The sequence below is a fragment of the Varanus komodoensis genome, unplaced genomic scaffold (genome assembly GCF_004798865.1).
Source record: "Varanus komodoensis strain SLA01 unplaced genomic scaffold, ASM479886v1 scaffold47, whole genome shotgun sequence".
In the NCBI taxonomy this organism is placed as follows: domain Eukaryota; kingdom Metazoa; phylum Chordata; class Lepidosauria; order Squamata; family Varanidae; genus Varanus; species Varanus komodoensis.
Window position 1 is genome coordinate 2,553,788 of NW_025336045.1, and position 24,128 is coordinate 2,577,915.

Sequence of the window (24,128 nt, forward strand, 5' to 3'; positions counted from 1 at the left end):
CAATCCTGGGGTCATAATATAAAGCTTACCTAAATGAATTCTGTGTATGAGAAAAACTATAAAAATAAGCAACTATAAAAGTCAAAGGCATATTCCATGCTGGAAGAATGATAAAACAAGACAGAGTGCACACACAGAGATCATACGATTTTTGAATATTAAGCGCAACTGCAGTCACCCACTGCAAGTATGTTATCAGAGCCTATAAAAGTGGCATCCAGGGCTTTTAACTGATGTGGAGAACAAGCAAGCGATCAAGGGTGCAGTCCATTGGGATGCACCCCTATTAGAGAGAACTCTTAAGTTAAAGACTTCCATGTGTCCATTCTGGACCTTAAGTGTGTGTTGGTGGAAATGCTTCTGGGGCTGGAGAAACCCCAAAATTCATTGTAAACCTGCCTCTCCCCCCTTCTCCCACCAGAATGCCCTCCTTATGACTTATCTGAGGTTCTCAGAGGACCCTTTGGCAACCTTAGAAAGTGGGCACTGTAATTCTGCAGAAAGCGTTGCAGAAATTTCTGCACAGCTGCAGAAAGTGTCAGCTATTAGATTTTGGGGTGCTTTTCCCAGATTCATAGAAATGTGTAGATGGCTTGAAGAGAAGAACACCTCCTATGGGCAATGGCAAATGGAAGCATAGGGTTGCTCTCTAAGTCACATCAAGTCAGATACTTTAAAATAGAGGTCTCCCAAAGTAATCATGTTTTTCTTTTCAACGCTAAAAACTGTTAGCTACTATATTTAAAACTAGTGTTATGAGCCTGAAGCATCCTCAGCCACTAAAGTCAGCAGAAGTCACTCTACTGCTGAGGGATTTATTGGTTTATTCCTTTTGGAGATAATTTATGGACTCTGAATTATTAAAAAGAAAATCTCTAGAGTACAGAAATCACCATGATTTCCAGATATTAAGGAGGTAATCAACTCCACACTTTCATCATCAACATATTGATTGTCCCCAGGAGGAAGAAACAAATAAAGATGCATAAAGATTTTCAGAAAAGGAAGGAGTTACAAGAGCCCCATTTGGAAACTTCAGTAGGAAATGCCTTCCTAAAGCAGAATGAAATTAACAGTTGTCACTCAATTTCAAGCTGCATTTCAGAATTTCCCAAGCAATCAACTCACATTGAAATTAGTTTTTTTAAAAAAACTGTAGCAAGAAAGCTGCTTAATATGAAAACAAAGGCTTTATGTAAAATTATTTTGGAATAACAAAAAACAGTCTGGTTACAGCCTGTTTTTGAGAAACATTCCAATTCATTAAAAGTCAGCTTGAAATGAAGCCCACAACTTTACCAAGGTGATGAGCAGTTGTTTATATTATTAAATGTTTTTGCCAGAATAACCTAAAAAGAACTAAAATGTGCCTTAGCTGCTAATACTGATGTTGCAGTCCAGCTGATTTCACATTACCAGTGGCAGTCTTCCAAACATAAAAGGCTTTGAAACACACACAGTTTATCTTCAATTCTAATCCTTTTATGTGTTCTAGGATAGTACAGATAGAAAATATCAGTATGGAAGAGCCTGGTTGTACATCTTACACCTGGATCCTAAGGCCCATGAGAGCTGCCTTCTTATTTAGACTAAACTGACTGAAATCAGTGGACCTAACTTAATTTCAGTAAGTAGCAAAGCATGGACAACCCTTTCAAGGCCAAAACCTGCATCAGGTGACTGCCAGCAGTCACACGAGTGTGCACAGATACACACTCACATTTGCTCTTACTCCTCTCCCTTGCCCGCTCCCCCAGCTTCCACAAGGGAAAGGGTACCTTATCCCCGGTCTTTCAGGGAAAATAAGGAACAGGTTTCCCTAGTTCAAGCTAGCAATGGAAATCCCAGGCTTTCCCACAATAATGCTGACAAGAGAAGCAGGACGTTCTCCTGGCATGTTAACAGACCCATTATGCAAGTATTGCAGCTACCTAAATAGACAAGAACAGACAAGGAACCAGGCCAAGCTGCATCTCTAATGAGCATTTTAAGTTCATGTTGGGCTAGGAAGGAGATTGAGAAAGTGGATTGTTGTGCCACGAAGATCTACGGCTTTTTGTGCTTTAAAGGAAATCATATAAGAATAACAGAATATCAACTCTGTCTTACCCAGAGACACTACAGACAAAAATTATCTACTGCTCTTCACTTAACAAACTGTTCCCAGCCCTATCCTAGGAAGATCACTGTTGCTTTTGCTGCTTTTCATACCAAGCTGACAACAGTAATTTATTCCTTTACCCATGCTAAAACCATTTGTTGAAATGGTGCTGGATATTCCCGTCCAGATATCCACACTAATTAAGTGGGTGCTATGGCAGATTTCACTTTTTCCAAAAGAGTCTGCTAAAGGATATGGAGAGAACACCGTTCACCATAAAATTTTGTGAAAATGAATTTGAAAAGCTGAAGAGCTGTTTTAGAAATACCAAAAATTCAGGAAGGTCCAGTGGGACTCCCTGCTTCCCTTGAACATCACACCCCAAAAATGTATCTCGGTATTGCAAAAGCAGTAGTAATTCTTGAACAGGAGATCTGGAAGCAAGAACACAAGCCCAAAGCTGCATAAGGTATACAGAACTTGCTGCATGATTTTTTGGATCCAAGCCTTCAAGTACAGAAAGAACATTCTAGGAATGAGGGTTTTTTCTTTAAAAAGGAAAACCATGTCTATATTCTGTGCCATTTTAGTCTTCCATTAACTTCAAGCAAATAAAAGGCATCACAATAGTCTGGTACATACGTGTTCCCTGGCCACCAAGTATTTTCTTAATATTTTGTGGCTTTCCTGGTTGGATGCATTTGCCTTTGCAAATTCCAGTCTCTTTCCAGGCTCCTGAATTAGTGACTTCCTTCCAGTACACTAAAGAGGCGCACAGAGCCTGGACAGTGTTTTGCAATGCCTCCCACATATACAAGTATCATTTTCAGAATACTTTTTAAAAATTACTTTTCTGCATACAGCATTAGTTGCCCATCAATCCATGACACAGGGGAAATATCTATTTTGACATATCTGATCTTTACCACTGCAAACATGGAAGAGGGAAATAAATTATATAAGAATGGTTAGAAGCTATATGCTTTTCATCACAGAGATGCATCTGTTGCCTTTTAAGAGACTGATGCTCTTTTTAGTCTTACATATCCTTAGCAGATTATGAAATTTATGTTTAGGATTTTGAATATAGACCACTGTGCAAGAATTTTTAAAAACCCTTTCTTTCTCTGTGCAAAACACAGTTTTTAGAAAAGTATAGAAACACGTGGAGAAAAATGAAGCTGTAACAGAAATAGCTAGTCCTACTCATACTACTCAAAGTCCTGGAAGATGTTAAGGCAGTTGGGTGCCTAAATGTTATTTTTTCCATCTCTGTAGAAGACACACAAGAGAACTCAAGGCAGTCTTCAAAAGACTTTAGACAGATTTTTTCAGAAGTGATGGTAGCATTACAAGATTTTAAGAAGTATCTTAAGTTCAGCATCTTGCCAGCAAGAAAACTGACATGAACTAATAGACCGGGGGTCCTCAAACTTTTTCTAATGGGGGCCAGTTGACAGGTGCCAGCAGGGGCCGTGGGCCAGTGACAGGGTGGGGCATGCGAGGCGAGGCAGGGACAGGGGGAGCACAGGGCGAGGCGCCAGTTTGCTCGCGAGGAGTTCGACTCCAAAATAACCTCCCCGCAAGCAAGCTGCCACCGGGCACACAAGGCAGGATGCCAGCTTGCTCACGAGATCGTTATCGCCAGCTTGCTCACGAGGAAATCATTTTCTCCAAGCAAGTACAAAACGACCTCTTCGCAAGCAAGCCGCATGCCTAGCGAATGCAAAACCTGTGGGGTGGGCCGGTTAAACGGGCATGGTGGACCGGATCCGGCCCACGGGCCTTAGTTTGAGGACCCATGTAATAGAATGACAGGCACTAGTCACTGGGATTTTCAGCAGTGGCCCAGAGGAACCATTTATTTTTGGTAGCTGATAAGTAACTTCTGTTAAAGTTTCACTCTGTATTTTACTGAAAATGTTTTGTTTGGCCTTATAGAATTACAATGGGATTGTCTTACATTGCTTTATTATTTGCCAACCACCTTTACCTTGAAATACAGTATAAACATTTCTTTAATTAAGAAATAAATTTTATATTTTAGTAATAAATTACAGGGACAGTCACTACCCTAACTTCAAATAACATGTCATTTATAAGACACCAGAAGTATGGGTAGACGTCCCAAACTAAACACTTTCATACCCAAGGAATAAAAAGAGAGGCACATTTGCCAAAAATTAGGCCCTGCATGTTTTAGTGCATCAGAAGCCCACCAGTTGGGCCCAACCTATTATTCTGATACTGCCGATTTCTAGTATATGATGGTGTCAGATGTCCAATGAGCAGCGCCCTTTAGAATGTATATACAGTAATCCACAAATACAATCCCTTCCACAGCCTCAAGTGAGAAATTTCTGTAATGCACAGGAAGGAAAAAATTCACAAGAGGTTCTCTTAATTTGCTCTAGGTACAAGACCCGTTTCCCACCCAAGATTCAGAAGGGATCTTTCTACTCTGCACTGGGCTTCTCAAACTGCTGCTCATCCTTCTTTCAATAATTAGTACAAAACTAGTTCACAATATCTCCCACAGGGGAACTCAGGTTTGGCACAGAGATAGTGGAGTAAGTTCTCAGTAAAAGTTATAAAATTCATATCCAGAGATGTTTGTCATGAGGCACCTAAATAACGCTCCAGAATTCATGAATTCTAGGTATCAGTGCTACAGCTGGAAACAATACCCCTAATGGTTCACACATGCATTTAATTTACTTAATGCATTTATATGCCACCTCATAGCCCAACAGGATCTCTGGGGGGCTTACAATAAAACAGGAAAAGAAGCATTAAAATAACAGTTAAAAACACAAAATCCAATTAAAATAATACAAAAACTAGCAACTGGCAAAATTACAACAAGGTGCATGGTAAAAGAAATTAATGTTAAAACCAGTAACCACTAAAATACCTGACTGAATAAAAATAAGCTAGCAGCAATGGTGCCAGGTGCACTTCCTTGGGGAGGGTGTTCTCTAAACAAGGTATAAGACCCTTCTCCTAGCCACTGTTCCCTTCACTTCATTGGGGAATGGTATCACAGAGAAGGGCCTCCATCAAACATCTTAATGATCAGGAAGGGATATATGGAGAAAGGCTTTCCTGCCCCAAGCTATTTGGATGTTAACATCAAGACTTTGAATTGGGCCGGGGCTATAACAGACAACCAATGCAGCCATCAGAGGACTGGTTTAATATGTTCACAAGGTCCAGCCCTCATCAAAAGCCACACCACCCTGTTCTGGATTAGTGGGAGTGACTGGACTGTTTTCAAAGGCAGTCCCACATAAAGCTCATTACAGTAATCAAGAAAAGAGTGTTTACCAGTGCACAAGTAACTATGGCAAGGTTCCCCTCATCCAAGGAAGAACATAGCTGAACAATCAGCCTAAGACGAAAGAAGGGGCTCCTGGCCACATGAGAGACAAGTGACAACTCAGGGTCCGGGAGCACCCCCAAGCTAAAAACTTTGCTCTTTAGGGGAAGCATGGCCCCATCCAAGACAGGTTGAAAATTTCCCAGTTGCACAATACCTCCATCTTGTCTGGAGTGAGCTTCAGCTTATTGGCACACATCCAGTCCATTACTCAGCCTAGAGACCAGTTAAGGACAGTCACTGCCTCACCTGGAATAAACCAAAACTAGAGGTATGGCTGAATGTTATCCACATATTGGAGACACTTTAGCCCAAACCTCTGAATGACCTCTCTCAGTGGTTTCATGCAGATGTTAAAAAGCATGGGAGCCCTGCGGACCTCATGGCACATGCCGTGGTGCAGAGCAATAACCCTCCAGCATCACCATCTGGAGATGGTTTACCAGACAAGAGCAGAGCCACTGCAAAGTGCTGCCACCAACTCCCAACCCAGCTAGTCTCTCCGGAAGGATACATGGTCAAGTCACTGAGAGGTCCAGGAGAATCAACAGAATTACACTCACCCTGTCTCTCTCCTGGCAAAGGTCATCCCATAAGGCAACCAAGGCAGTTTCCTTCCCAAGCCAAGCCTGCTACCTAATTGAAATGGATCCAGATAATGAGTTTCCTCCAAGAGTGTTGAAGCTGCTTGGTCACAACCCACTCAATCACTTCAGCCAGGAAGGGAATTAGAACTATTGGTCAATAATCATTCAGCTCTAGGTGTCTCCCGTCAACTCAGATGTATACCAAGGAGCTGAACAGGCTCTGTGAGGAGGAAGAAGGACCTTGGGGGCAATCCTGTCAATCATCTGAGCCATCTCTATATTCCACAGAGTGACCTGAGCTTCAACAGGAAAGCCTATCATGCCAATCGGAAAATCCCCAGGAGCCCTCTGGAAGCCAGCAGGATCCATTAGCATCCAGGGAAGACCATTTTAATAGGTCGCTCACCTTTGCAGAGGGGAAAGGAGGCCAAAAGTCCAAACCTTAAAAGGAAGTGGTCTGACCATGACAAAGGAATTGAAGTCAACCCCACTATTACCAGATCACCATCTTCCTGCCCAGTTGAGAAAACCAGATCAAGTGTGTGTCCTCTTAATGTGCCTCAGGTCAGTATTTAAAAACAGCTATGCAGACCTGGCCCACTACAGTGCAAATGGGAACTCCTCAATGCTTAAAAGTTTCACAAATTAAAAAAAACCCAATCTACAGCATTAATGTTTTGCAGAGGCACTGCTATGTGCCAATACCACCACCTAAATCCTCTTGCAAAAGGCTTAATGATGCAAAAGGGGGAGCCCTCTGGATTCTGGTACAACGCTGATTTCCTGGCAGAATCCATACACAATTCAAGGAATTGTACCCAAGACCTGTTCCACGATTCAGGAAGTCTTTCCATCGTGGCCATCATTACCTACTGTACTCCTTAGAGTAACCTTCCATAATCCACTCTCAAACCAAAGGTAGAATTAAATGATGGGCCATAACACTGGCTGAAAGCATTGTTCCAACTGTGCCAAAAGTTTGAACAGGTGATTAAGGAGAGCCTGTAATAATCCTGCAGACTGAACCAAGAAAATCCCAAAGCTTTCCTCTCCCAATTCAGAGTAGTTCTCACCTGCCAACATCAATATATCTTAGCACAGCGACCGTGCACTCCAAGACAAAAACTCTCCTATTATTAAGGGGACTGCTGTATTCCAAACAACAGAACAGTGATCAAAACACAACTATAAATTAAAGCATGATACAGTAGTCCAGTCTGCAGATTACCGAAACATGTATCATGACAACTAGTCAGCATTCATTAGGAACTATCACAACTAGCAAACAATTAACTGCAGAACAAGTAAATGAACTAATAAACTCTTGATCTTCATATCAAGAAACAAACAAACAAAGATCATCTTTTCAAGCCTTGTTATTTTATCCTCCTGGTAAGCTTGCTTTTAAATATCTGAGCAAATTCCACCATTTAAAAGCTGCTTAAGGTAAAGATTAAGGGTATTGTGCGTGGCTTGCATACATTCCACACATTCCATCACCCAGTTTACCATGGACTCAATCCAGGGATTTCATGTATCGCAATAGGGTTACTCTGTGGCAACAGTTAGCTTAGGCAGAAGTATATTTTGTGGTGAGTTGGTTCAATGCGGAGGGCAGGGGGGAGTGGGGGAGACACACCCACCATCATTGGTCTTCTACTAAAGAACAGCATGTGTCTCAGAATTTCTGTGTTCAACTCAAAGGTGCTACAGCATCATTTTTTCTTTTCCATTCCCCACACATACACAGCACCTTTGCAAGGGTTGATTTAAGCAAGAAGGGCAATTCGTAAAACCTCCTCTTCTGTATAAAACATGTGCTTGCTGAACCTAAGTTATACCCAAATACACACACGTTTGTACAGGCTTTTACTGTATCCATACATCACAAATTTAGAGTCTTACAAAGAGAATTACACCCCAACCATCTTTTAGACCAGGGTTGGTACCCAGGTGCAACCATTTTTTTTTTTTTAGTATATTTTTATTTTTCTGGGTTCTGTAATTGGATATATAAATTGATTCACAATAAAATACATACAGCTTTCCAGTAATAATATACAGGCTTCAGACTGGCATCTACATGCAACCTGTTCATATATCCGAGGTGATCTAGGGTACTCATTATAGAAGGATTATATTCTTCCAATATTGTAATAACAATCTTTTTTTCCATTAAAGTAACTCAATTTCTCCAGGAATTTGTTAATTTCCAGGAATCATGTCAATAGTTTCAAAGGAATATACATCAGTGCATAGTAATTAACCACCTCCCCAAAAGAAGCAACCAATGGGCATTGCAAAAACATGTTTAAAAGAAGCATTTGCTGTATTGCACCATCAACAACTAGCCAAATTATACAATCCTTTATTAAGGAGACAGTGCTGCGTCCAACAGAGAAGAAGCAAAAGATTCGTAAGTAGAACACTTGACAATACTGAACTCTGATCAATCCACTCATCCTTCCAGAGCCAAAAAAAAAGTGTGAGATGAACAGACAAACGAGTTAATTGGTAGCAAGTTGCTCAGGTTAGCATGTATCCTAGCCAGTGCCTATGACTACCTGCCCTCATAACAGTAAGTACCTTGGTTTTCTGCCCGACTTGACCAGAAGCCTCCCTTTGCCCTGACTACATGATTAAGCAGCTAAAGCACAGTGCAGGTCTCTGTCAGCTTTGGAGAGAGAGCCACTGCAGAAAACCCAGCATCATGCCACAGAAGGCAGTGGTTGTACAGCGGCCATTCTGATGCCGAGTTGGGGGTTAGGGAAGCGGCAGTCCAACGCAACTAGAAGGCACTAGGCCAGAGAAGCCTGCTGGGCAACAGTAAGAGACAGTGCCATTGGACAGATTAAAAATACAGCTAACAGAAGTTAGCTGGGTAGTTTACATAAAGCTAAAATAAAACAATGTGATAAACAAACAACACAAGGAGAACACCAAATTTATAAAAACTGCTGTATCATCTAAAATGCCTTGGAGAAAAGATAGCTCTTCCCCTGGCATGAAGATGATAACAGAGAGCCACCTGGCTAGGCTCCTTGGGAAAGGCATTCCAAAAATGGAACACCAAGCTCCCAAATGCCAGATCTGATCCTCCCTCCCTCCCACACACACACACACACACACGCTCTATGGCAAGAGCTGCAATCCTAGTTCACACTGTTTCTATTTCTTATCTCAGACGGTGGAGCCACTGAAGCAGCCTGCAAGAACTAATCCCGCTGTGGTGCTGACGTATTCAAACTTGGTGGAACCCCCCCTCCCCCAGCCCTGAAGTGTAGGCATTTCCACAAATATGAAACTTGCCCAAATGGTCTGGCTGGTTTAATATTAATAAATCTTCAGCACCCATTTTAGGTCCAGCTCTTACCTTTGCATTATCAGGGTTCATAGTCCTGAACAGACCTCCACAAATTAAGCCAATGGCCAAGCTTTTAAAATTCTTTACACAACTGAAATATGGAGTTCAATATACTTCAAGGTGATTTTACTAACGTATATACTCCCAAAAAATTTCAGACCAGCTTATCCAAAAGACTGTTTCCCCTGTATAAAACTTTTACTCCACTACCATCTTCAGAGGAGGCGTTGCTGCCCATGCCATACCCTGCAGAGTCACACCTGGCAGCAACATGGCAACAGGGCCTGCTTTACATTGGCGCCCTCATTCAAAAATGACCTCCCCTCTGCAGTATATCAGGCACCAATAATCATTTGCTTTTGATGATTATTTTTAAGATTACCTGTTTACCTGTTATTGATATAACTGTAATATGTTGTGAATCACTTGGGGTTTTTTTAAATGGGGCAAAGTATATAAATAGGCTCAAATTTAAAAAATGATAAATGATAAAATTGTTTTCCCCAAATTTGCTGTACAGCTTCCATACACCTCTTGTGAAATGTAAAGGAACAAGAACTGTTCTTCCATTAAACTACCAATTGTCCAAATTTCTTGACAATTACTCTCAACACCAAGCATTTTCAATACTAACCTGCCACAAATTTCTAAGTTTTTAAAAGAGATGCATGCTCTAAAAGCCAAAATGAATTTTCAGCAGACTAGCTGTCATTTCTTTTTTGGCATGCAAATACATTAGAGAATACTATTTTTATATAGTTGAGATGACTATCAGATAAATATCTGATATCAAGAATATGGGCCATGGATTCATTCCGCAGACTGGATTCTAATGTGCAGTACTTTTACAGCTCCAAAATGTAATTCTGCATTGCACATTTCAGGATGCAACTTAATGGTTCAGACATTCATCAGCTTTAAATTTTCTGGGGTTGGTTCACTGCAAGATAAGACTGCGAAACTGCAACTGCCAACCAGAAATTTAATCAGAAACCTGCCTTTTTAAAGGCACGAAATCTACTAGGAAATAGACCAACTTTTGAGATTTGATAAATACTAAGGCCTGCTTTCTGAGATTATCTTGGACAAAGCATGTGTAGAAATATACAGGAATGAGCCATTTCTTATTTATTCCAAGAACTGTAATTTCAGTGAGTTATAAAAAAAATCTCAGTGACTGCTGAAAGGCAGAACTGTACAAAATCAGTTAACCATACTCACAAGTTGTAGGATTCTTCACTGCTGTATGTTATGAGGGGGCAACGAGGAGCAAGTATTGGCTCAAAATTGCAACTATATAATCTTTCTATGAATAGTAATAGTACTTTGAGCTCTGAAGGCATCATCAGGGAAACCTGCACCAGGACATCCCCTCTTTACTTCTTGACTGCTAGTTCAAACCCCACAAGTAGCTTCCCATACAGAAAGGAACTCATGAAGTTTGCTTTCTCCACAACAGCCATATCATAAAGTCAATCTTAAGCTGTTTTAAGGGTTAATTTAAAGCTCTTTAAAGTCAAATTCTGTTCTCAGACCTAATTGTACATGTTCAGATGGAGAAGTTCAGACTGAAATTTCTGCTAAGAATGCAAGGGAAAAAAGCCTCTCAAAAGGGTTGCTTTTTACACAAAAGCAGTTTTGTTTACTATTGATGTCTGGGGACTGATACAAGTTTTGCAGAGTTCTTAACCTCCAAAGCAATGCCTGACAGACAATATATTCTTGCATATTTCATTGCCTGCTGAGTTTCCCCAAGAAAAGCATCAACAATGGGATTTTAAGATGTCTGGCATTCCAATCTAGCTATATTAGATTGCTACTGTCTTATATTACATAAATGTTTAGCCTTTAAAGTGAGAAATGTGGTGTCTCCTTTCGCCTAGGAAAAATTGTATGATCACTTAAGGATGAAGATGACAGACATAACTTTTTAAAGTGTAGTAGAAGTGGTTTAAACATATAATTGGTGCCCTGAAAACAAGTGTGTTTTGTAGGCAACAAAGATGTATTTAAAGTCTTCCCCTATAAACCCAACACTGTTGTGCATGTAACGAGCAAAGCATTACAGCCTACAGCCACAATCCTAAATGTAAAATTTATAAGGAATGAGCCCCATAGAACACAGTGAGTAAACATCCACAGAAATGCTGTTAAAATGTTTATTTATTTAAAGCTTTTATATACTGTTATTTAGCAAAAGTTCTCAGAACAGTGTAAAAGATCACCTAACTTATTTCTCAACAAATGGAATGCTGATCATCATCCCTGGATATTTAATCAATGTTTCATGGGGAAAGCAAGACTCTTCTGTAGGATTTTCGTACTGTGAGCTATGTATCTACCCATTCATTACAATCCTCAGCTGAGGCCCTCTTCCAGTTGCCTCCTCCAAGGCAGATTCAGAGGATGATGGCAAGAACGAAAAGCACCGCCTTGGCACTGACTTCCTGGTTGTAGAATACTCTCCCTAGCAAGGTCCACCTATTGACAATACAGGTGCCAATCTTTTTTGGAGCCAGATTAACACTGTCCTCTACTCCCAGGTATCTGACAACATACAATAAGGCTTTAATTAGATGCTGGAATTTTTAATTGATGGTTACTATAAAATCATATTATATTTTCATATGTAATGGTTTTATATTATGCTACTGCCTTTTGGTGATTCTAATCCCCGTAATCCACCCATACATGGGGGGTACAGCTAAGATGGGCGGGAGTACAGTTAAGATGCATCATTGAAGTAGGCATATCTGACATGTTGCTTAGTCCAGCTCTGTTCTAAAAATGTTACCTCTTCTTCTTCTTCTTCTTCTTCTCCTCCTTCTTTTTCTTCTTCTTCTTCATCATCATCATGTACTTTTATTATATTTATACTCTGCCTTTGTTCCTTTCAAGGAACTCTCGGTGACTTACACAATTCTCTTCCTCCTCCTCCTCCTCCTCTAGCATTCCTGGGTAGTAGGCTGAGCTGAGAGTCTGTCCCCAGCCCCAAGTCATGCTGCCTTCTCCAGAGGAATGGATTATACAATAATTCTTGCAAATGTTCTAGATGTGGGACAGCTTCCCTCAACCTGGTGACTCTAGACATGGGGAATGCTGAGACTGGTAAGACACCACCTCTGGAGCTGCCAGGTTAGCAAAGGATGAAACAGGATACTGAATTCACTTAGCTGGGAATCCACAGCACCTTTCCCTATGCTTTCATTAACCAGGAATATCCAACAACCTCAGGATGCAACATCACAGAGCTTCAGACTATGTACCTTCCTACAGCTAGTCAGCTTGACATTCAAATATTTTTAAAGCACTAATGCCATAAGAGCAAATACGATAAAGAGCCGCAACTGCTGCAAAGGATTTGTTTCAAGGCTAAATTTACAGTATAACTCCACCCTTCCCAAGATGCTCAGGGTGGTATATACACTGTTTTAATCACAACCACCCTCTAGTGTGATAGGACTGGAAATGCACCACCAACACACAACCAGATCAGCTTTGTGCCTGACTGATAACCTGGACCCAAGTGAATCTGATCCTGGACCAACACTCTATCCAATACACCGTGGACAGAGTGTTGTTCCTGTTAGAGATCCCTGCAGTTGTAGGAGGGCATATGGTGGCAGAAGCGTCACCATACTGCTAGATTTGCCCCTGCCTCCGTAGAGCTGGAGGGCAAGATGTCTCTTGACACCGTAATGAAATTAAAGATAAATTCCCATCTACTTGTGACATGTTTAAAACATCTGATTACAATCAAACTTGCATGCTATTGACCAGTCGACCAGCCACTTGACTAACAAGCTCATCCTAACCTAAGTTGCACTTTTAAACACCCATCAAGAACCTGTAAGGAGTGCCCTAGAAGCAATGCATACTAGCATGCTAAATACTTCATGTTTACTTCCCTGCTTCACCAAGGTATCTGTGTGTGTAAGGGGGGGGGGGTGTTTGTGTGTGTGTGAGAGAGAGAGAAAACCTATCACTATAGGTTTTCACCAACTTTACTCCCATGCTCAGAAATGTCTTATTTATATATCCTCGAGATCTGATTTTATGAGAAGTGGAGTGGTGGATTAGTTTCAGCTAGAAACCAAGATGTACTTAAAAGCAATTTCCAGCTGTGATTTCCCTATCAAGATACCTCTATGGAGGAAAAAAAGGGTCTCTGTACAGCTATGCATGAACAGAGAGCATCAAAGCCCGGCCATTCATTTGCCAAAGCAGCAGCAGTTGCACAGAGCCCACTTTTTCTTCCTCTTCCTGCCGGAAGAACATTCAGCTCCAACTGACAGCAGCCCTGGAAGTGCAGATGTCAAGGGGCAAACAGTGTTTTGGCCCCTCCTTGGGCCTAAGGAACAAGAGCGACCAGCTGCTATTCAAGCAAGAACTCCAAGAAGGGAGATCAGCCTGGCAAGCAGTGCATTTAAATACCTTCCTGTACTGCACCATCTTGCTCTGGCCTTGAAAAACAGAGCATCTGCCCTTTCCTTTCCCCTCAGCTCCCCTTCCCTTGTTTCTCTTGCCCTTTGAGGTACTAAGCCTCTCTTTTTTATTGATGTGACCCACTTTGGGAGCCAATCGTTGCCTGAAAACTGAGATTAAAATGTAGTAAATAAACATGTGTTGTGAATACAGAAACTGAGTAGCTGCCTAGTTTTAGGAAAATAAAATCATGCACTGTATCGCATACAAGAGGAATGTGCATGGTCTCCTCTATATCAAATTGCTCCCATGTATCAGAAAAGTCATACGTGAATGCTTTCAATTCCAAATCAATATGTATGAAGCTCAAATGTAAGTCTGTAATTCCCAGTCCTCCTATTCGCAGCACTCAAGCCTTGATTCAACTAACAAGATCGTAGACAGCTCCTGTGATAGCCCTACTTGGGAGTAAGCACCACTGAACCCAGTGAGACATGCTTCTTGCAGAAGGACAGAGCTCTAAGTTGCTGAGCAACTATTCTGACTGTCTGCCAAACAGTCTGCAGTGGCATATCCTACCATCTCAACAGGATTGTCCCATTAACCCATGAAACAATATTGCACCTTGAAGATAGTGGAATCGCACTGGTTCAAATCAAAATCAAAGGGACCTTGCATCCAAGTCAAGAATTTAAGCCAGAGGTCAGTCCCTACAAATCTGTTTCCACTTGATGTTTCAGATTATAAAAACTAACTTATGCTTGCTCTCCTATTTTACAAAAGCATAAAGATGTCAAAAAACTTTTAACATGCTATGAAGTATTACAATTACTTCCTACATATTTAAATTAATCTGGAATGGTTTATTATGAAGAAAAACACTTTCATTCAAGTGAAAAAATAACAGAAGTACTAGCTATAAACAAAGTTGCATAGATATTCTGTGCATCAGTTTTACATACTGGTTAAATAGGCATGTTCACCTTTCCTGCATGAAGAAAAGCAGTGTTTGTTTCAGCATGTCAGCATTTGAATAAGTGAATATGAAACAGCTTTTCTAAAAATTCAATTAATTCTTTGTAGAATGTTCTTTTTCTTTTGATGTGCAGTTTAGATGTGCAGGCTAAGATACAGTATGAAGGAATTTGCATTTTATGCATTTACTGTCTTTAGGTCGTCAGTGTGTTGAAACACTGGAGTGAAAGAAGCTTTTCTTTTGGCTTTTATAGCATGCTGGGATATTCAAATCCACCTGTGCAGCAAGCCAGGCCCCAAACTGAAACCTTGTAAAAACATGTGAAAAGCTGTATTTCCTTGAAAGTCAGACCAGACTCCTCTCTTAATTACTCATCACTAGAGACCACACAGCAAAGCCCTTCATTTTTGCTACCTACACTGTGATGCAAATCATGTTTGCTCAAGTGAATGCTCACAGTCACTTGCAGGGTTCAAAACTGCCAATGGGGATAAAGTCCAGTTCAAAAAACTGAGATACATCTTGGAGTCTGCAATGCTTGAACTCCAGATGGTATATGCTTATCTGCTGCTTGACAACATTTCTCATCAGTATTTCTGATACAGACTTGTCAGTTAAAATGCCTTCAACTAGATTTCACTGCAAGTAAGCTGGACCTACTGAGTAGCGTTGGAGTTATATACAGCAAATGTTATAAACAAATTTCATGCCCTCTAGTTTTCTGGCCATTTGTTTTATGCAGAATGTGCGTGTTGACCATTAAGAGAGAGCAGCTGTGTTCTAGTACACAAAGATATCTAATATTCCAAGTCAGAATGATGACAGTTGCAACTTTTGCAGTGTGTCCTGTTGCAGAACATGATGGCATAAGCTTTCCTGGCCTAGGGTCTACTTCAGATGTATGAAGTGCTAGCTTAAGTTGCAGCTTAGAGGTGGGAAACTCAGGAAGTCTGCCAAATGGCTTTCCTTATCACAACTAGCCAACTTTAAGGGCTCCCTGACCCACTTTTTCAGGAGTTCTTACCTACTGAGAAAGGCATCTGAGTTTCTCCATGGGCTGAGTTTCCCCTATGGACAAATAATACCAATTCCTCTGTATCTATAGGCATCCTTTTACCCTTTGCTGTTTGTTTTATTATCCACAGCCTCTGAAAGCAAGTTGTAATGTCTAGATCTGCAGTACTCAAGGTACCAAAATTAAGGCAGGATAGAAGAAACAAGCAGGTGCCAAAAAAGCCCTGCTTTTCTCCATTATAATACCAATTTGACTTTATACCCAGAAATGCTTTGTTTCTAAAAATGTATATCCAGCAGTCAATAGCTAATTGGCATTCGCAGGGCAGTTTACAAGTAAAAGACACAAATATTGCAAATAATAAAAAGTATAGCACAAAATCTTGAGTCTATAAAAACTTAAGAGCAGCTCAGGAAATAATCAACTCCTGTAAGTTTATTGACTAGAAGAAAGCACTCAAGAGCCAAGGGAAATAATGTTTTATGTAGTGCCCCATGGAAAGCCAGGTACATATGATGCCTAATTTCATCCTTTAGCAGAAAATGTTTGCACATTTCAAGCATTCACGAGGGCAAGAAGAGTAGGTTTTTTTTAATGAAAAGATCAGTCAAATCTGCAACTAAATGTTGCAGTGTGGAATGTTCCTGCCCAGGGTGGCAGTCAGTCCTCTTCTAGACCAGAGGTAAGCAGAAGGTAGATCTCCAGATACTATGGCATTCAACTTACTGAAGCTGCTACAGGCAATGTGTGCACTCAGGAATGTTGGAAACTGAAGTCTGAAACACTGGCGATCTATTTTCCAATCATCCTATTCTAGGTATCCCTATTCTATTCCCTAGCCTTCCTTTCTCCCCCAGCTCATTCAAATCAGTATTCTGTACCCTCTGAGCATCCTTAATTCTCATTCAGCTGTTTTGGGGCTCCCCCCAAACTGAACAATAGCATATCAAAGTAATTTACAATTGACATCTGAAATCAAATCTAATTGTCAGGACAATAATTTACAAGGTCAATGTCAGTAAGTTATCAATAATTCATACTCTGCTGTTCTCCTACCATTCAGAATCTATGCAGTTTGATTATATGCATTTTAAAGAAATCATCTGCAAACACGTCACACTGACTTCCAGCCTTCTATTCAGCTGGTTTGTTTTACTGGTCAATAAATAAGTTGCAACACTGGATTGTTTAACAGGAGACCAGAGGCCTATATGTAGACAGCTTAATACCTTTTCCTCACCTCTGGGAAAAAATAAAATGTGAAGTTTTAAATCTAGTTATTCAGGAAGACAGGAATGTAGTGTTTCACACTGAACAATACTGCAGCTTGCGTGGCAGTAGATTGCTAATGCCTAAGCTATGGCTCCTGAAAACGTCAAAATCTTCTTTAAAAGGGTAGCTGCTGCTATTGCAACATCCATGTGGGAGGACCACATTAAGATCACCCTTTTGTAACTCTGTCAAGCTGTGCCAATAGTATGGAATTAAGGTGAAGGAGAATCTGATTTGGAGAAATGTCCCCAAAAAGAAGAATGGGAGAAAATGGATAGGAACTGAGCTTTCATCACCCACTTGCCTGTCAGTCAGTCACTACTCAAGGGATCCCAGCAGAAGGTTTTTTCATTGGCCAACTGAACTCCATGCATCTTTTTTGTTTTCCAAAGCATAGAGTAAAACTTATTCTTAAAGGAGGAAAAGAAGAGAAAAAGCAGTGAGGGGTGGAAAGGCATCCCTGCTAATCTTGACAGCTTTTCTACAGCTGTTCTTGGGGGGGGCGGGGGACCCAGAAGAATGGGTATGGCTAGTGAGAACACTGCTGTTAAGTGTCTTGCTTCACATTTTACATTTTTGTCAACAGAGATACCACAGGCCAATAAAGGCTTCAAGGCAGGATGAAGTGGGAAGAAAATGAGTAGCAAGAGGCACTTGATGTGTGCTGAAACCAGATGCACAAGCATTTTGTAAATCATGGTGCAATGGTGGCAGGAGAGGTAGTCTTTATTCTGTGCCATTGTGTCTGCAGAGTACCACTGCAGGGAGCTATTCTGGATACAGAATGCCCTATTAAATCTGTGCTGTTTCCATCTATAAACTGAATTCACTTTTGCCCACTGTAAGCAGTATGTCTCCTCTTTCTCAGAAAAAGATGAAGAGAAAAACTCTCACCTGGTTCTATTTGGAAACCAGAAGCTCCAACACACAGTAAGTGATTGGAAGCTCAATCATCTCCTATTTAAATTGCCTCTCGTGCCCAAAAGCAGAGGATGTACCTGGACTTATGAGGAAAGCTACCTGAAAATTGGACTCTGGCTTAGTAAAGGGTAGTCAGAAGGAGGTTGATCCCATGCTTTTTTGAGCAAAGTAGGATTTCAAAGAACCTACTACCCATGTACAATATTTGGAAGAGGTGTTTTCTGTTCCATGTAGGGTTCTCTTCTGGAAATTCAGTGGGAGAGATTTAAAACAGTAGGCTCACTAATCCTAGTGACTTATAATTCTACCTCACCTTTTCATTCAAACCAGATCCAACAGACATGCTATGTTGAAGTCCAGTAACAGCTATGGCGGATGACCATGGCAAAGAAAACTGACAGAACTCAATCAATACTTAGAAATGGCTCTGTTGTACTTTCCTAGGTTCATTTCCTGGGAAGTTCTGACCTGGGAAGTCAGGTTGGCATAGCAGCCAAAAAAATGTTTTCATCAACAGCCTCTGGTAGAGACCTCAACTTTTTAAAATCAGATTCATACTCAGCAAGTTATATGCATATGATTTACTGACAGAACACTTTGTTCAGAACTACCTTGCTTATCTCTTAGCGTCTTCAGAGGGATGGAAAACACTGACCTATCTTGGATGCAGACAGGTATCCAGAATTTATTTCTACCAGCTTCCATAGCACATCCATGTTATACAAGTCATTGTTCTAGTATTAAAAGGTCTGGCATCTGCATTCTTCCTACACTTGCTTTCCTACATTCACTGCAATAAAAGAACACCCTCTTTAATTGTACTGTATAGGTTCCATACTTGGACAGTAAGGTAAGCATTATTGGTAAGTTCATTCAGTGGCTACCTTTTGGAGAGCTCAAACCCTTCCTTAACTTGATGCCCTCCAGAGTCACACTACAGCTCCCAGTACTCCTGACCATTATGGCTGATAGGTATAGTAACTGTAGATGATGGAAGCTGCAGTCCAACAAGTCAAAGCCTAAATATGAGGAGAGAGACTTATTAGACTACCCTCCCCAGTCTATGCAGCAAGACGTCTCCTTATCTGTGGTCTAGTTTCTCAACTATATTACATTTGTTATGCGTTCTGATATGCTTCTTTTTTTCCTCCATTTTTATTATACTTTTATTTTACTTTTTTAGATACTGTATTTTTCAGTAAAATATTAAGGTATTGATCAAGGTATTCTGAGTCAGCTGAAATCACCACTTATCAACAAGGCATCATTAGAAACCTTAATGAATTGTATTCTATCATCAAATCAAAAATTCCAGTTGAATTCCTTTTGTCTCTATTCAAGCGTAGGCTTTCAGCAGTATTCCAGAGACAGAACTCTCATCAGGGCTGAGGACAGAAATTTTTCCAGCATTTTATTTTTCATGGAAAATTTTCCATTTCAAAAGTTCATTAGTAAAAATGAATGAATGCCAATTACAAATTTGATATTAAGGAATCTTGGCAGTTTCAAATTTATAATTCATGCTTTTTAAAGTGATTACCCTTAGCAAGTATATGAGAGAGAGAGAGAGAGAGAGAGAGAGAGAGAGAGAGAGAGAGAGAGAGAGACAGAGAGAGAGACAGACAGAGAGAGAGACAGAGAGAGAGACAGAGAGAAGGAAGAGTGTGGCACTGAAATACACATACATCTCAGAGCAAAATGGAACTAATAAATAGTGACAGCAAAACTGAAGGTGCTCCAAAAAACCTTAGTGGAAGAGAGTAAATCTCTTGAAATAGATGAACGGTTGTCAGCATATCATGCTCAGTTCTATGGGTTGCTAAAATGAATTAGTGTGGTGAGGGTTCAGTACATTTATTTTTTCCTTGAATTTAAACAATGTAAGGGAAGTATAAGTTATTGTCTTAGTGTTTTATAAAAATTCCAATAAAAAGTCTATATTATTTAACACATCATAGTAAGGGTGCAATTCCATGCATGATTCCATAATAAATATACCCTACAATTCCTAGCATTCCTGAGGCAGTTGTTTGGAGAAAGCTGGGCATTTTTTCTACTTGAATATGTATAGAATTTGGCCTTAATTGGGTGTTCATTTTTCCCTTCAAATATTTCAAGTCCCGCATTGCGCTGTACTGAGATGAACGAAATAACAGAGGGTACTTTTTTAAAGCTTTGTTCACTAACTACAAGCAAAATAAATATACTAAGATAGATTTCTTTAAAATTCAGGCAACATATGACCCTCCAGTAATTTGGACCTATAGCTCCTGTGCAATCTTGCCACCATAGGCAGTAATTAGGAAGACAGGACTTGCAGATGTGAAGAAATTTTGCCCCACAAATTACCCACCCCTATTTTTAGGACATCAGAACATTTAGAATAGAAATTAAAAAAAAAAATTATAGGGCAAACTGATTTACCCCCAGGTGCAAATTACCTTATGCAAATTAAACTGATTATCACTGGAAAATTTTCCAATTGAATTTTTTCCAGAAAACCCATATCACTGTTATCCATATCATTCAAAAAGAGAGATTATTCTTGGATCAGATTTAGCTGCATATTTATTCAAGTCCCAACAACCTTGGTGGGACTTCCTCCAAGGGATGAATGTAGAGTGAAATCCATCGTCTCTACATTTCATGGTTTGATTCTGTCATCCACTGTCTGTCAGAATTGAGTTTTTATGAATTCCTTTGTCAGCAAATACAAATACCCCCCCAAATTAGCAAAACCCCAAAATATACAAATACTACCTCCAAAATATATATTTTCACAATTAAGCCTATGAGGAAAGTACATATTTTGGTTGCTTTCAATTTTATGTATTATTCTACAACTAGATTTGCATAAAATTACAGAAAAAAATTAAAAGCTCTTGCATTCATGGAAATGGCATAACTCAGGAAAAGCAGGTCTACTGCAGACCCTGTAGATCAGATTCCTAAAAATTCAAACTCACTTGAGTCCATTTTGAGCAGTTTTCCAATATTCCTATCTACTGAGGAAACATTCATAAGATGTAACAGAACATTAAAAAACATGAGGTTGCAGTAATAAAGAGTTCTACTTCCTTTAGAATGGCTGGTAAGGAGAAACTGCCTTCTTAGCTTCCAGTTTTTGAGGAATACTACTGCTCAAAGTCACAGAAGGCAAGAAAAAAAGAAGTAATTGGACAAGGCTAAACTCCAATGACTGAACAGATACAAGAAGCAAGGACAGGTGCAACCAGCCAACAGACTTGGCATACAGGAAACCAGTGGCTTAAGGGAGATCAATGATGATCAGAAAACACAAGTGAGCCTTAAGTAAGTGGTTCACTGTAAGCAGGTATCTACAAACAGGCAGCAGTAGTGATACCAATGATACAGACACTACCTCAGTGTGCTTTTTTCAACACATATTTGAAAAAAAGGGGAGAGAGCACCACTATAGCATCTCCATATATTTTTTAAAGATTCAAAGATGACAGAACTACTAATAAAACAATATAATAAATGGTTCCATATATCTCATTGGTATCTTGCTGTTAGTGTCCTTTCCAGCTGTTTATAGAGGGGTGGACTGGATGATCTTCTGTTCCCTTTTCCAATTCTATTATCATATCATTTCTAGAAGAAATCTAGCAACAGAGAGTGTGGCTTTTTATTCTGCAGTTTTGCTCCAGCAAAGTATTTTACTCAAACCACATCTAATGCTTTTTATGTATTGGACACCTAAAGTTTGACTAATCATTCATTAGAAATACAGCTAAAAGTAACAAAGAACTTGAATTCTACCCCTGTTGCACCACCGCATTTATGTGAAAACCAGCAACCATTTCTCTATTTGTAGTCATGACAACCATAAAATAGTCTGTTCCAGCAATAATTCACACTGAACGTTTGTTCGTGGGTTCTGTTGTCAAGAGGAAGCTCAAATACTGTGAACATGCTTCTTAAGCTTCACAAGACCAGTTACCACTGAAAACTTGCAGCGTAGGAAACTTTCAAGTACATTGGTTCTTTCAAATCTACATGCAATTCACCACGAGGCTGTCATGCAGGGTGCTTGCTTTAGCTTAAGCTACATCTAATACGATTCTAATACATTGATGTGGCTGAAAAGAGTTTGTTTTTACAAATAAAGTTGGAATGAAACCACCATCGTCAAGATTTATTGTATTAGCTGCAATATCCAACTCTACTTCTTTTAAAAGCTTACATTCCAAAGAAGCAGATTTACATTTTTGAAAACCCCATGGAAAGATAGCTGTAACTACTGTGCTGATCATTATTTTTCTTAGGTAAGCTAATATATGAAATGCCATGTTTTGTTGAAAGCTAGGAAAACACCTACAGTGAGGGGCGGGTTATACAGAGAAGAATAAAACCCTGTTACTCACTTATTCAGACAGGAATAGGTAATCCACTATATGCATACCTAATGTTCCAAACTACTGAATAGGAGTAAAATATTACTGTATTTCACTTTATAAAGTAAATGCTGCTACCAGTTTAATCCACTTACAACAAAGAGCCACAGCTGCCTTATTTAAATGAGGATAAAGAACATGGAAAAAAACATACAATAATAATATCTATGAAGGAGGACTTAAAGTTTCAGCCAATTGCTAGATTATAAGAGGCAGTAATGCTGGTATCTGCAGCCTTAAAGCAACAACAGATTGCTTAGGAAAACCTTCAAAATTATCTCTGGTGAACAGTAAGCTAAGAATGCTGGAACAGATATATTCAAGAATCACCTGCTCTTTTTTAAAAAAATATGGGTGTTTTGTATTAAAAAAACACTTTTTCATCAACTTCATGCATCTTTCTCTACTAATTAAGGTTCCCAGCTTCAGTGCTCACTAAAAATCTATTAATCTTAAGACATATTACTAGAACAGTAGACTTCAGACTTTTACAGTAAACAACAACAAAAACCCTTAGGGTTTTATCTTAGGGCTGTATCTTAGTCTATGTTAACTCCATTCATTTCAACTGGTCTACTTTAAGAAGGGCTAATATTGAATATAACTGTTAGAATGTATCACTGTCACCCCAGAACACAATTTCATTTATACATATTCCAATAGCATGACACAAAAGACCCAGTAAATCCTTCCCCATCATAAGCACAAGAACATAAACAACCCAAAAATCGAAAACAAAGCTCTACAAAGAATTACAGGGAGCGCTAACCACAGAAGCAAGTGCTGTCAGCAAAGAAGCGCTGCCTAAACCTATACATATGCACTTTGAATTAAGCCCTGTGAAGTTCAGTGGTACACTACAATCCTGTGCATACTTGACAAAAAGTGATACTTGGATGGACCTTTTGGTAGAACACTATAGAAGTTACATACTGCTCAAAATCTTGCAAGGAACTCTGCACAACACTGGCAATTCAAGTCACTGCCTAGAAGGCTCAGAGTCTACACTAAATGGAATTCCCCAACCTGCTGCCCTCTGGATCTTCTCAACTTCAGGAATGCTGGGAGTTGCTGCTAGTCCAAACATCTGGAGGGAACCAAGTTGGAGAAGGCTGTTAAACAGGAAAAATAAGATAGGGGGAGAAGACAGAAGGATGCTTGATAATGTAGGAGAGGCAGGTTAAGAGGGAGTTAAGCAGCAGAGGCTGACATACCTAGAAGTTACCGAGTCTGTTCAAACCATGGTTTTAATAAGTCTAAGTACATTCTGACATAATCCAAAGAAAATAAGTGAGGAGTGACCAATGTGCACAAAGGGAGACTTAGCAGATTTAATTCTGAGGTGGGAGACTGTCATTTTTTATTCCTTTCAAGACAGTTTTAATTAAAGATAGCCTCTGCCTTCTGGTGATGATGGATGATTTTGCAGTGGTGTGCTTTTTTAAAAAAAGCAGCCATCTAGAAAACAGAGCCCTTTAAAACACATGCATACGTAGCCGCAGACCCAGGCAACAAAGATGACATTCCCTGATCCCGTGCCACCTCGATTCAAGAGAGAAGTCAACAACCTTTTGTGCCCGTGCATGTGTGGGGCGAAGAGATGTCTCTAACCCACACCAAGAGGGAAGTTGAAGGTTTGGCACAGCAGGGCGAGAGAGAGAGAGAGAGAG

General features: G+C 39.9%; 1 protein-coding gene across 1 annotated transcript in view; it reads right to left on the minus strand.

The window, feature by feature from the left end:
• KLHL29 (kelch like family member 29) overlaps positions 1-24,128 on the minus strand; it is a 434,198-nt gene that overhangs the window by 409,478 nt on the left and 592 nt on the right. The gene's annotated exons all lie outside the window — the stretch shown is intronic.